At 46.0% G+C, this 11,807-nt stretch overlaps 1 pseudogene; it reads left to right on the top strand.

Moving 5' to 3' along the window:
* Positions 1-4,090: 4,090 nt before the first annotated feature.
* LOC110299189 (DNA repair protein SWI5 homolog pseudogene) lies at positions 4,091-4,701 on the top strand (annotated as a pseudogene).
* The last annotated feature ends 7,106 nt before the right edge of the window (positions 4,702-11,807 follow it).

The raw sequence follows: 11,807 nt of genomic DNA, 5'->3' as shown, positions 1-11,807 counted from the left end.
ACAACCAATGTGCGCATGTGCATAAGAGGTTTTTGCAGAGTCACTGCCTGGCCCGATGCATATTAATGAGGTACTGGTAGCATAATCAATCAGGTATGGACATGTCACTCCTAGGCCTATATAAGCAGCACCATTTCTGGGCTCAGGGTCTTTCGCTTATGCAATCAATGCTCTCCCAATAAACGTGTGCAGAAGGATTCTATTGTGGCGTCGTTCTTGATGGCGAGACGGGCGCTCACAATTTTCCTATGTGTATTATGGGAACAACTGCTTAAAGGCCCCAGAGACCTCTTTTCTGGAGGAGACAGGGAGGAGGGAACAGTTCCCACAATCCACTTGACCTTAGAGTTTTGCCTGAAACTGGTTGAAATCCCCTCCAAGATACACACTGCCTCAATTCAGGACCCAAAGCAACAAGGCAGGCTGGCCTTGGATCAAGCCTACAAGTCTATGAACAGTAAAACTTTCCTCTTCTTACGTTTCTTATCTCAGGTACTTTGTGATCGGAATGGTAACAAGATTAATTAACATTTGTTAACTGCACATTTGGTCCATTAAAAGAAAAAAGAAACAAAATTTTATTACAGATAAAATTATTTGCTAGTGTATAGACTATGTAATCATTTACTGAGATTTCTGGTTTAATTTTTTCAGTGAGAGTTTTGATAGCACAACCCCTAAACCTGAGTTTTACACATGAAGCATGCATGTAGCATTCAAAGGGAGGTTTGGTTCTTCAAAGCTTTCTTACCATGGTGCCAGGTGTAGTGGTTTGAATGTAAATGGTCCCGGTAGACCCATAGGGAGTGGCACTATTGGGGGTGTGGCCTTGTTGGAGGAAATGTGTCACTGGAGGTGAGTTTCAAGGTTCCATCAGCTCAAGCCAGGCCCAGTGTCACTCTCTCTTCATGCTGCCTGCTGATTGGGATGTAGAACTCTCAGCTCCTTCTTTAGAACTGCATCTGTCTGTTTGTTACTATGCTTACCCAACCCAGACCTCTAGCCAGGACACTTGCTTAGCACCACCAGCTTGGGGACATGACCATGAGCAAGGCCTGCCCAATCCTCTCCTCCTGACTGCAGAAAGTATAAAGTTAGTCTTAAAAGGCATCCTTTCTCAGGCTGCATCTGAGGTACATGGTGCCGAAGCCACTGGGAATCTGCATGGACAAGACCTCCATATAGCAAACAAAGCAAGGGAATACTCACACTGAGACATCACCTGGGCATGGGCTTTAGGTATATGCCATAGATGCGGTTGCAGAAAGTAGGCAGCACAGCTACCACATGGCTTTAAAAGGGATTTTGGTGCAGTTTGCTTGCCCACCCTGCACCATCTGTGCTCATTGGCCAAGTCGACTGTGCTGGCTGCATTATTTTTAAAGAGAGTTAACTAGGCAATTCCCTGGATTTAAATGAGATCACCCTTCCGGGATGTCAGTTTCTCTCCCTGTCGGAAGCAGCACCCTCACACCGGCCACCATGCCCCTGACTTGGATGAACACAGGGTATCCTGGCAGTGTCTCTGGACACTCTAGCCCACCTAGTCTATTCTCTCTGGGAAACGAAGTGAGCTCATGCTCTAGTTTAATTGCATCTATCCTCTGTGTAAGTATCTGGCTGGCCACTTTAGCTACATCTTCTGTAAGGTACACCCACGACCCCCATCATCCCATCAGTATCCTAGGGAATGCATAGTCCTCTCCCTTTCAGGGCACGTGGTATCTCAGAGTCTTAAGACTCTTTCTCCTTCCTCATAATTCTGCTAATTACTCATCTCTCAGACTAAAGGACTACTTGCAGAGTCCCCCAGACCTTAGACCAGGCCCCTTCTTCACTCTGATGGCAGCTGCACTTCACCTTGCTAGCTCTCACTGCACTCTGATGGAGTCAGTGATTATATGCCCAGTCCTTATCATCTCTATGACATGAGTGGCCATCCTAGTCCCCACTGGTATTGCATGCCCCGTATTCACATATAGTGAATATGTGACAGGATAAATAAGGAATTTGAAAGTGTCCCTCGGAGTTACAGAAAACTTCTAGCACTTGATTAAATATTTGATTTGGCTAAAACCCTCTGATTCCCTAGCACGTTGGGATATTGCTACAAATGTGGTATGTACGTATGTGCAGGGTGCAAAAACATAATGGTCACCTGCATACTATTCCACAGCATATTTGTTCCTTCAAAGCTGTGTTATAAGCGATGGCAAATTTCCATAGAGATCTTCCCATGGTACAAGAATGAATGCCATGTCCCATACATTAATTAGCACAATCCTGCAACACCAGGCATTCCTGATGAGAAAGAAGAGCACACAGCAGTTGATAAGGTGCCCGAGGCTACACTGCTAGGAAAAGACACTGCTCCATGATGAGCCCATGTGATCTTGCTCCCTGACCACTATCATCAGCTACCAATGAGGGCTGGGGGAGATTCCAGATCTGTTTCCATCTTCTGAAGGTCTGAGGGGTTGTTCACTAATTTACATAGTCAGTTCCCTTCTGATGGACATCCAGACTACTGTAAATGAATAACTTAGTGTTTAATCTTTGTATGATTTCTAGATACTTCCTTAAGGCAAATCTCTTGGAGTGGGATTATTACTTTTAAAATTCCAATTAATAGTTGATGGCTTAGGGGGTGCATAATAGAAGCTGGCTCCTGTGACATATGAGTAGCGAATGAGTAGAGTCCAAATAACAAAATATAGGCTCTTCCTAAGACAGAAATGTTGGAAGAGCATCTGAAGTTGCAAAGGAGCTGTTAGGGAAGCTGGCAAGTGGAGAAAAAGAGAGAGACTCAGCAATAGGAAGAAAGCAACACATAGCTCCAGGCTCCTTGGAGGCAGGGGTGATTGGGGCTCAGAAGCCTCATGCAAAAAATAAACTGGATGACCCTGGTGAAGACATGAGCAGTTCAACCACAGAATACACCTCCTTATTATAAGCCTCCTAGTCATTTGGTTTGGTAAGACAGTGGCTCCTCTGAATTGTGGCTGGGCGCCATTTTGAGAAATCACCTGTTTTTTTTTTGTTGTTGTTGTTTTGTTTTGTTTTGTTTTAAGACTAAGTTACCATCACAGCCTGGTAGCTAGAAACGATCACAATAGAAACAGCTACAGAGGGTAGCTATGGAGACGGAGAGGGCACCGAAGAACCACAGGCTGCAGGAGGATGGTCCAAGCAGTGAAGATTGACACAGGAAGCCCCATCCTCAGTGGCTAGGGGATGAATCTATGGTCTGAGTATATGCAGCGTCTGATAGTGTAGAGTCTGAGATCAGCGGATGGCCCAATTTCTGACATCATCTATGTGCCATGAGGTTCGCTGCCAGCCACATTGGGAACAAAGCTGTGGCAGAACTAGAACACTCAGCTTCCACACCCTTATCTTTTCAATAGAGTGTCATATCTCACTGGGGTTTGAAAGCACCAGGACTGGTCATCCTGTGCAGATCTCAGTCCTCTGTTGCCCCCAGTCTCCAATCCCCACAGAGCCATCCTTGGCTAGAGTGTTAGCTACTCCAAGGTGTACAAATGGGGGGATCGTCACAAACATGAGAGAACCAGTGCCCACAAAGCCAAGTGTGGTCAGTAAGGATGCTGCTACCCAACGGAGGAAGTCTAAAAGGAAGACAGTCTGGCAGGCACCTAATACCTGATGCACCCATGATGAGCAACATTCTGAGTCTTAGGGAAGACAAGAATCTCTGACTTCAGAGGAATTCAACATGTCCAATCCAGATGACTTCAGCTTTAGATGGCCCAGGAAGGAGGTGGCGCCGAACGTCACCATCACTGTTACTTGTGCTTTGCCCTTTTATCTTTTATCAGCTCTCAGTAGTAGGTTGGTGGCAGCTTTTAAGAAACTTTGTGGTTTTACTTCTCATTCTGCTCCTAACATTTACCTAATTGCATTTGTGTATTTTTGTACAAGCTTTGTCACTAGCAAGAAAACAGACGACTTGGACGACTGTGGCTTGAAAATGCAATGCCCCCCCAGAGACTTGCGTGTTTGAACACACAGTCTCTTGCTCATGGTGTTGTGTGCGGAATTTGTGAGCCCCTTAGGAAGTGGAGTCTTGGTCGTCGGTTTCTAGTTCCCTGAAGCAGCCGTTTAACCCCAACCCTGGACCCTTCCGAGCTTAAGCCCACCCCGCTCCGGGTGCCCCGGACCTTAGGGTTCAGGAGGGGTGAGTCAGAATTCAGCTGACTTTACCATGGCAGCTACCCATCACCGCAACGGCCATTCCCCATGATTGATGAGAATAACGATGTCAGTGAGGAGGCCTTGAGCGCTGAAACTGAAGGAGAAGCATGACATGCTGGACAAGGAGATCTCCCAGTTAATAGCAGAGGGCTACCGTGTGATTGAGCTGGAGAAGCATATCTCCCTCCTCCATGAGTACAATGACATCAAGGATGTATCACAGATGCTGCTGGGGAAACTGGCTGTGACTCGAGGCGTTACCACCAAGGAGTTATATCCAGATTTTGATCTAAACCTGAATGACTGAGCAGCTTCTTGGAGATTTTCATCTACAGCCCACAGGGACAGGAGGATGGGGGCATAAAAGGCAGAGTCTACACAGCATATTCATATGGTTTTCAGATTTTAAAAGATGCTAGAAGCCCTCCAAAGTTTGGGGTGGGTTCTAGAGAAGAGGAGTATTGGGAGGGGTGGGTATTGTCAATGTTAAGTTCCTAAACATACTTGTGAGTAGGTGTGTGTGGTTGTTCCTTTTGTTAATAAACATATGAGCAGTCAAAAAAAAAAAAAAGGAAGTGGAGTCTTAACTGGAGGAAGTAGCTCAATGGAGGTGGGCCTTATGGATTTATGGGCAGGTTCCACTTTCTGTTCTCTCTCTACTTCCTGACTGCTGCTGCAGTGTGACCAGTTGAGCTTACACTTCTGTCTTTCCCGACATGATGGACATGATCCTCTGGAACTGTAAGCCAGAATAAATCTTCCATTAAGTTGTTTTGGCCTGAGTATTTTCTCATAGCAACTGAAGGGAAACTAAGACAATGACTCAAAGCCAGGCCTCTCTCCAACCCTAGTAGCTTTTTGAGGAGAAAGAGGGCAGAACACATAGACATACAGACCCACTTAATGAAAAGTCCTAGATTTATGGGCCTTTGAAAGGCATATTTCGTAAATCCCTTTACTGGGAACTGAAGTGAAAATAGAGGAGACTATGAAGATTCCTGTTAGATCAGCAGCAGAGCCAGGGACCAGGAAGGAGCAGAAGTCTAAGTTTGACCTGCTTTTCCCCCATGACATCAATTGGTCATTTGAAAAAGAACCTCCCCTGGAAGGAAGTGCTTTTCCTCAGGAAAAAGAGAGGCAATGGCAAGCCCAGCCCTCTGGTGTTCTGATAGACAGGGGTAATTGAGATATGAGACATGCATAGGTGTCCCATTCTCATTATCCTGAGGCCAGAGACACCTGATCTCAGAATTCCCAGGGTACCTCAAGGCATCAGACATCTACTGAAAACATACTCAGGGCCACAATCCTTCCATCTCAACTGGGCATGACCTCCAGAGGTCACACATCTGTCCTAGGAGCTACACGCATTTCCTCTCTTCTACATGGCAATGGACCCAGAGTCATGCCACAGTTGGGATATGAACTCTCACAGGGTCAAGGACACCAATATCTTCTTTAAATAATACTAAGATTCACATATGCATGTCATACTGCCTTCTGGTCCCATGTTACTTCATGGACAGCTCCTTAGACATTTGTAGTCTCCCCCAGCCTTGAGCAGGCTGGCTCAGACCTGTTCTGCCACTGTGAACAAGATCACCTAGGGTGGAGTCTTCCAACCTAGATAGGTCTATTGTTCTGCCACCTGTGTTCTTCTCCAAGAAGCCACTACCTGCTGAGAGGCTGAAACCTGTCTTCCTGAGATAAGCAACACCCTGGACCAAGTGCTGGAAGGCTGGTGACAAAGCATCAAGAGCCTGGTGTGGTGGGGGATGGGCCTTCCCCGTTTATAAGCTCAGACTCTTAAGTAAACATTGGGTCTTGGTCTCATTATTTCTCTCGCAGTCTATTCTCCATTATAGCCCCAGCCTACCTTTCAGGAACCTGGTTTGTGTGGCCACTGACAGCTACAGACATTAGCCTCCCAGGCAAAAGACCACAAGAGGTCTTCAAGCCCAGAGTACTTCCCAGATAGTGGTATTTTAGATGTTGGTTCAGCACTCCTCAAAGCTTATGGAGTAAGGATACGGTATCCTGGAAGGAGTTTTGGGATGTGGGGGTGGGGGCCAATCACAGCATTAGCAAGGTAATTCATTTTGAACAGGTACCAGATCCTTTTAAAAGGTGGTGGAGCCAACTAATCCTCATCTGGGGTCCCTAGAAGGAAACCTTAAGACAAATACTTGAGTGCTGAGCTTGTGCCTGGAATATGATTCCAAGAAGTACTTGCTGAGAGGGGAGGGGACAGCAGGACAGTGAGCTGGGAGAGGATAAAATAATACAGCGTCACTAGTAGTTACGTGCAGACAACAATGCTTAATGGGGAGCTCTGACATCCCACAGAAAGTATAGAGTCTAAAGCCACATACCCGGAGACAAAGGAATGTGTGTCCTTGTGTTGGTTAGTTAGTTAGTAGCAGAAGAATTCCCTAGGGAGATGAATGAGATCAAGGATTGTTGGGAAACACTGCTATTAAAGACTCAGTCTACCATGACCAAACTTGGTACAAAATGGAGGACCTCTATTTTCAGTGGGGCTTCCTCTTCTCCACCTGACCTTATCTGAGGAGTCTGACCCCCACATCCTCTACCTGAGGAATGTCTCATAGTCCTTGGTGAAATCATAGGTTCAACTCCCTTTCCCCTGGAGGGGAAGGCCCTGCCTAGCAAGCACCTGGAGTGCCTCTCCATGCAAATGAGGTATTCCCAGTAACTTAAGCCTCAGCCAATGAACATTCACCCCCAAGAAGAACCTCTTCCCACTCTCCAAGGTTTATATAGCCCTTGTTCACACTGAATAAGGAATCCAAGCTTTCACCAGATATTGTCTAAGAGAGCTGTTTCACTGAATACCACCCATAAGAGCTGTAGCACTGAAATCCTTGGAGAAGGCCTTCTCCTACCCGAGGCTCCACTCCATCCTCTCACCCAGTGTGCAGAGGTGCCTGATCACCCTGAGGGAGGAGGCAGAACTCAGAACCACAAAGTATGCCCTGGTGTCAGAAATAGCCCTTAGGTAAGGGGATAGAGGCTCCAAAACTGGATATAGGGCTGAAAGACAGAAATCCAGATATTGTCTGGCTTCCCCCAATGTCTACAGTGTTCAATGATTTCCAAAGAGGCCATGGTCACCTCTACCCATCAAAAAGCCAAAATAATGCCCACAAAGCCAAGTAGGAGATGAAAAGACTTCATAATACTTCACTATATCAATGAAATGGGGAAGACACCAAATAGGTTTGTGGTGACAGCTGCCTCCTGGCCTCCCTCTGACTGTCAGGGCAGAGCAGAAAGCCCATCTCACCAGACCCACTTCCTGTCATCAGGCTGAGTGACATCTCTGACTCAAAGATATCATTGCTTATAAACAAAATGGTTCAGGAGATCTACAAAAGCACACACTGGGGCAAACATGTGCACCCCCATTTCTCTAAGTGGCTTTATGCCAGTCACGATGGTGTGACTTAATCTCTGAGACTTGTAGGCATTCTCTGTTTGGGATTGAATTGTGTCTTCTGAGAATTCAGGTGTATACCTTCTAACTTTGGCACCTCAGAGTGTGTCTGTGCTTAGAGATGAGTATCCTCCTAAGAAGAGAATCACACAGAAAGAAGAACAGGTGGGGACATATGGAGCACATTGGGACAAACACTGTCTACTAGCCAAGGTGTCTTAGTTTGGGTTTCTAGTGCTATGAAGAGACACCATGACCGTAGCAACTCTTTTAAAGAAAAACATTTCATGGGAACTGGCTTAGAATTCAGAGTGTAGCTCTCACTGGGAGAGTGTCAGAATAAGCCTTCCCCATGACCCCTAGCAGTTGCCATTCAGGGCTGGACTGCAGCATGAAGCAAGGACAAACTACTCAAGGGGAAGAGGTAATTGGTCTCTCATGGTGACTGTGCACCTTAAGTGAATGTACCTACTGCATGTGTACATGCTCAGGGTGAGACGTCAGCACTGATTGGAACTGTCACTGTATCCCAACAGCTGGAAACTTTGATTGCTCTGTGTGTGTGTGATTCAACAGTCCCTCATCGAGACCCTCTTCCCAGATGGCACTAGATTGGTAATTAACACTAGCCCACACAGGCTTTATAGAAGTAAGAACAGGAAGGAAGAGACAATGAAAAAAAATTACTTCCGGAACTTCTCCCTTAAGTTGACCCTGTCCTGTGAGCTTCAGTGAAGTTGAACTGTAAAGATCATGTGTTAGCGTCACGCGAGAGCGCCTGCCTGTCTGTCTGTCTGTGTTTAAGGTCAACAATGTTATTGAGTACAGCAATTTTGGTTATGTTTCGGTTAATTTAGCCATTTTTTCCCCTTCAGTCTGCCTCATTCTAGTGTGTGAGGGCTGTACTTGATGTATGGGGTGATGCCACCTCCAGTGAGTGGTGGTGGAGGTGGTCATGTACCTTGCAGAAAAAGCAAATGGACAGAAGCAGCTGTGGCTAGAACCCCATCCTGTGTGTGTAACCTACTCTTCTAGGATGGGCCTACCACTTGTATGAAGTGTTTTCCTATGGGTGATCATTTGTTCAACTCAGACTCAATGAGGATGCAGAAAGGGCCTTGTGCTAGTTTTGTTTCACTTGCAATGTATAACAAAACATTAAGACAGGAGGCAACGTGAGGGAGAAAGGGTTCATTCCATCTCACAGTTCCAGGTTACTGCCCATCAGAAGCTTGAGGGACCTGGTTAAATCTCACACACACACACACACACACACACACACACAGAGAGAGAGAGAGAGAGAGAGAGAGAGAGAGAGAGAGAGAGAAGCATCTTACTCACTTATGCTCAACCCACTTCCTACATTTTTTTATATATTACAAAACCGAAATCTAGGGAATGATGCTGCCCACAGTGGGTACAGCTTCCCACTTCAATTAATATAATCAGGATAAATTCTCCAAAGACATGCCCACAGGCCAATCTGATTCAACAGTCCCTCATCGAGACCCTCTTCCCAGATGGCACTAGATTGGTAATTAACACTAGCCCACACAGGCTTTATAGAAGTAAAAAACAGGAAGGAAGAGACAATGAAAAAAATTACTTCCGGAACTTCTCCCTTAAGTTGACCCTGTCCTGTGAGCTTCAGTGAAGTTGAACTGTAAAGATCATGTGTTAGTTTGTTTGGCAGAGAAAATTTGAAGACAGGAGAGAGTTCAGGATGGGACTGAGAAAGCAGCTGCCATCAATCTTAAAGGGATGATTACCGTTGAAAAGAACCCTCCACACTTCCACCCCAGTGCTGTATCTGGGCCAATAGGAAGGTGTGCTGTTAACAAAACCCCAGTCTTTAGCTTGTGCACATCCAAGTTCATTAAAAATGATAAAGCCTAGGCTGAGTAGTTCTCTCCTTCTCAAAAGCAGCTGCCGGGAAAATGTTTCTCCAGGGACAGCACATGCTCACCGGTGGGCAGCTGTGCTCTAAATGGGCCAGCTTCCATGCTGGGCTGGTGGTAGAGCTTGACAGCATCATCCATATGGTATCAGGTTCGCAGGTATGAAAGATGCAAGATTGAAGGTGTCGTGGAGAGAAGCTGAAGCCATGCAGTGTGAGGTAGGGTCAGAATCCTGGCAAAGATGCCCCTAGAGTCCATTATGTGAAGCTGTGAAGCTGAAGCTGACGTTGCAGTGGTGACCCCAAGATACTGAAGATGTCAGGACCATGAGGTGGCCACTGGGAAAAGCTGCAGGTAAGGAATGGAGCTGGTTTAGGGGGAGACTGAGTGTGCTGACCGGGCAGAGCTGCAGGAGTGGGGCCACCCAAGCACTTTGGAGTTCAGTGTCATCATGAAGCTCAGATACCAGACACCAAGCTGCAGGATTTGATGTTTTCTCTGGTGGAGTTTGGTAGTGCTTGTTCTGACTGTGTCTTGTTATGCCCTGGTCCTTCCATTTCTGAATGATGAGCTTCAACCCATTTATATGCTGGTGTGTGAGCTTGGTTTTCGTTTAATAGGAATTCACTGTGAAAAAACCTTGTTGTTTTCAAGGGTTGGGATCGTTAAAGACTATGGGATGTTCAAAAGTTGAATAGGTTTTATAACACCGTCCTGGGTCTACAGGAACTAGGACTGGAAGGTTATAGCTTCAAAGGGATGCTTTTGGGTTTCAAGTTGACAAGGGATAGGGTTGTTATAGTTAATGTTAAATGACAACTTGACAAAATTTAGAGGCACCTAGGGGACAGTTCTCCAGGAGGCCATGCCCATGGGATATCATATTGATTACATTGCTTGCTATGAGAAGATCCATCTTGACTGTGGGTGGGACTATCCCATGAGCAGAACTCTTGACTATAAAAAAATGGAGGAAGCCAGCTGTGCACCAGCTTGCATTCATCCTTTGTTTACAGCTGCCACGTGACCAGCTGCTTCAAGCTCCTCCTGCTTTGACTTCATCACCATGATGGAGTGACGAGCTAAAATAAACCCTTCACCCTGAGTTGCTTTTGTCAGAGTATTCCAGCATAGCAACAGGAAGATAAATTAAGACAAATTGTGTGTAGATTAACTCAGATACAATGTCAAAAAAAGGAGTTGTGTTTTAGACACAAGACAATGTTTCACTGAAAAGTCAAAGATATGTATCCCTTCCATGTGAACTTCATGTTAATGAGTCAAAAGAAGTCTATCTGAGAGGCTGCAGAGAATACACACCACACAATCAGAGTTGCCCAGACCCACTGGCCCTGCACAGTCAATGGAAATGCAGAGCTGAAAGTGAACTCAGCTGAAAATCACCACAAGGCAAACTGTTGTCACTAAGCCTGGGAGGACAGAAATGAGCACGGGAGTCACTGTGGCACCATCCGTAGACAGAAATTTGCATAAGCAAAATGTACAAATGACAACCCCAGCCCCCTGTTTTTATTCTCCCCATATCTTTTAGACCCTGTCTAAAACATGTTCCAAATGCATCTCACTGTCGTCTCCTTAGGATGTCACTCAATGAGCAGGCAAGAGCATCGTCCTTTAGAAAACACTGCGCATGATCTGCTGGGAATGGTTATTTCCAGTGTCACAAGGCTTGTGTGTCTGCAAGACAGCAGCTCTTCCTCTTTCACTGTCATTGATGTAGAAGGAAAATAAAAGCTAACCAAGAGTGTCAGGATTGACCCTTAGTGAAATCAGCCCTGGGGTAGGGAATGGAGTCTAGAGAAGTGGCTCAATGGTAAAGTTCCTACCGTGTAAGGAGGCGAACCTGAGTGCAGGTCTCTGCACTCACCGAGAAGCATAACAATTGTGCCTGCCTGTAACAGCAGCATTGGGGAGTCAGTCTACCCAAAATGATGACTCAAGGTTCACTGAGGGACCTAAGATGTAGAACACAATAGAGGAAGACATCTGACATTGACCTATGACTTCCATGCCTGTGCTACAGGTACATGGGCATGTGTGTGTGTGTGTGTGTGTGTGTGTGTGTGTGTGTGCCTGCTCTGTCTGTCTGTCTGTCTGTCTCTCTCTCTCTCTCTCACACACACACATTCTGGGAGTGTTCAGGAGAAATCCCTTATAAGTGGTTTTTGCCACCAGTTGGAAGTATACCTGGTATGAGGAAGAGGAGAAGGTGCAGC

Source organism: Mus caroli, unplaced genomic scaffold (genome assembly GCF_978045245.1).
Source record: "Mus caroli unplaced genomic scaffold, Mus_caroli_1 scaffold_8, whole genome shotgun sequence".
Taxonomy (NCBI): Eukaryota; Metazoa; Chordata; class Mammalia; order Rodentia; family Muridae; genus Mus; species Mus caroli.
Note: the sequence above shows the minus strand (reverse complement) of the source record. Positions and strands in the feature narration are given on the sequence as shown.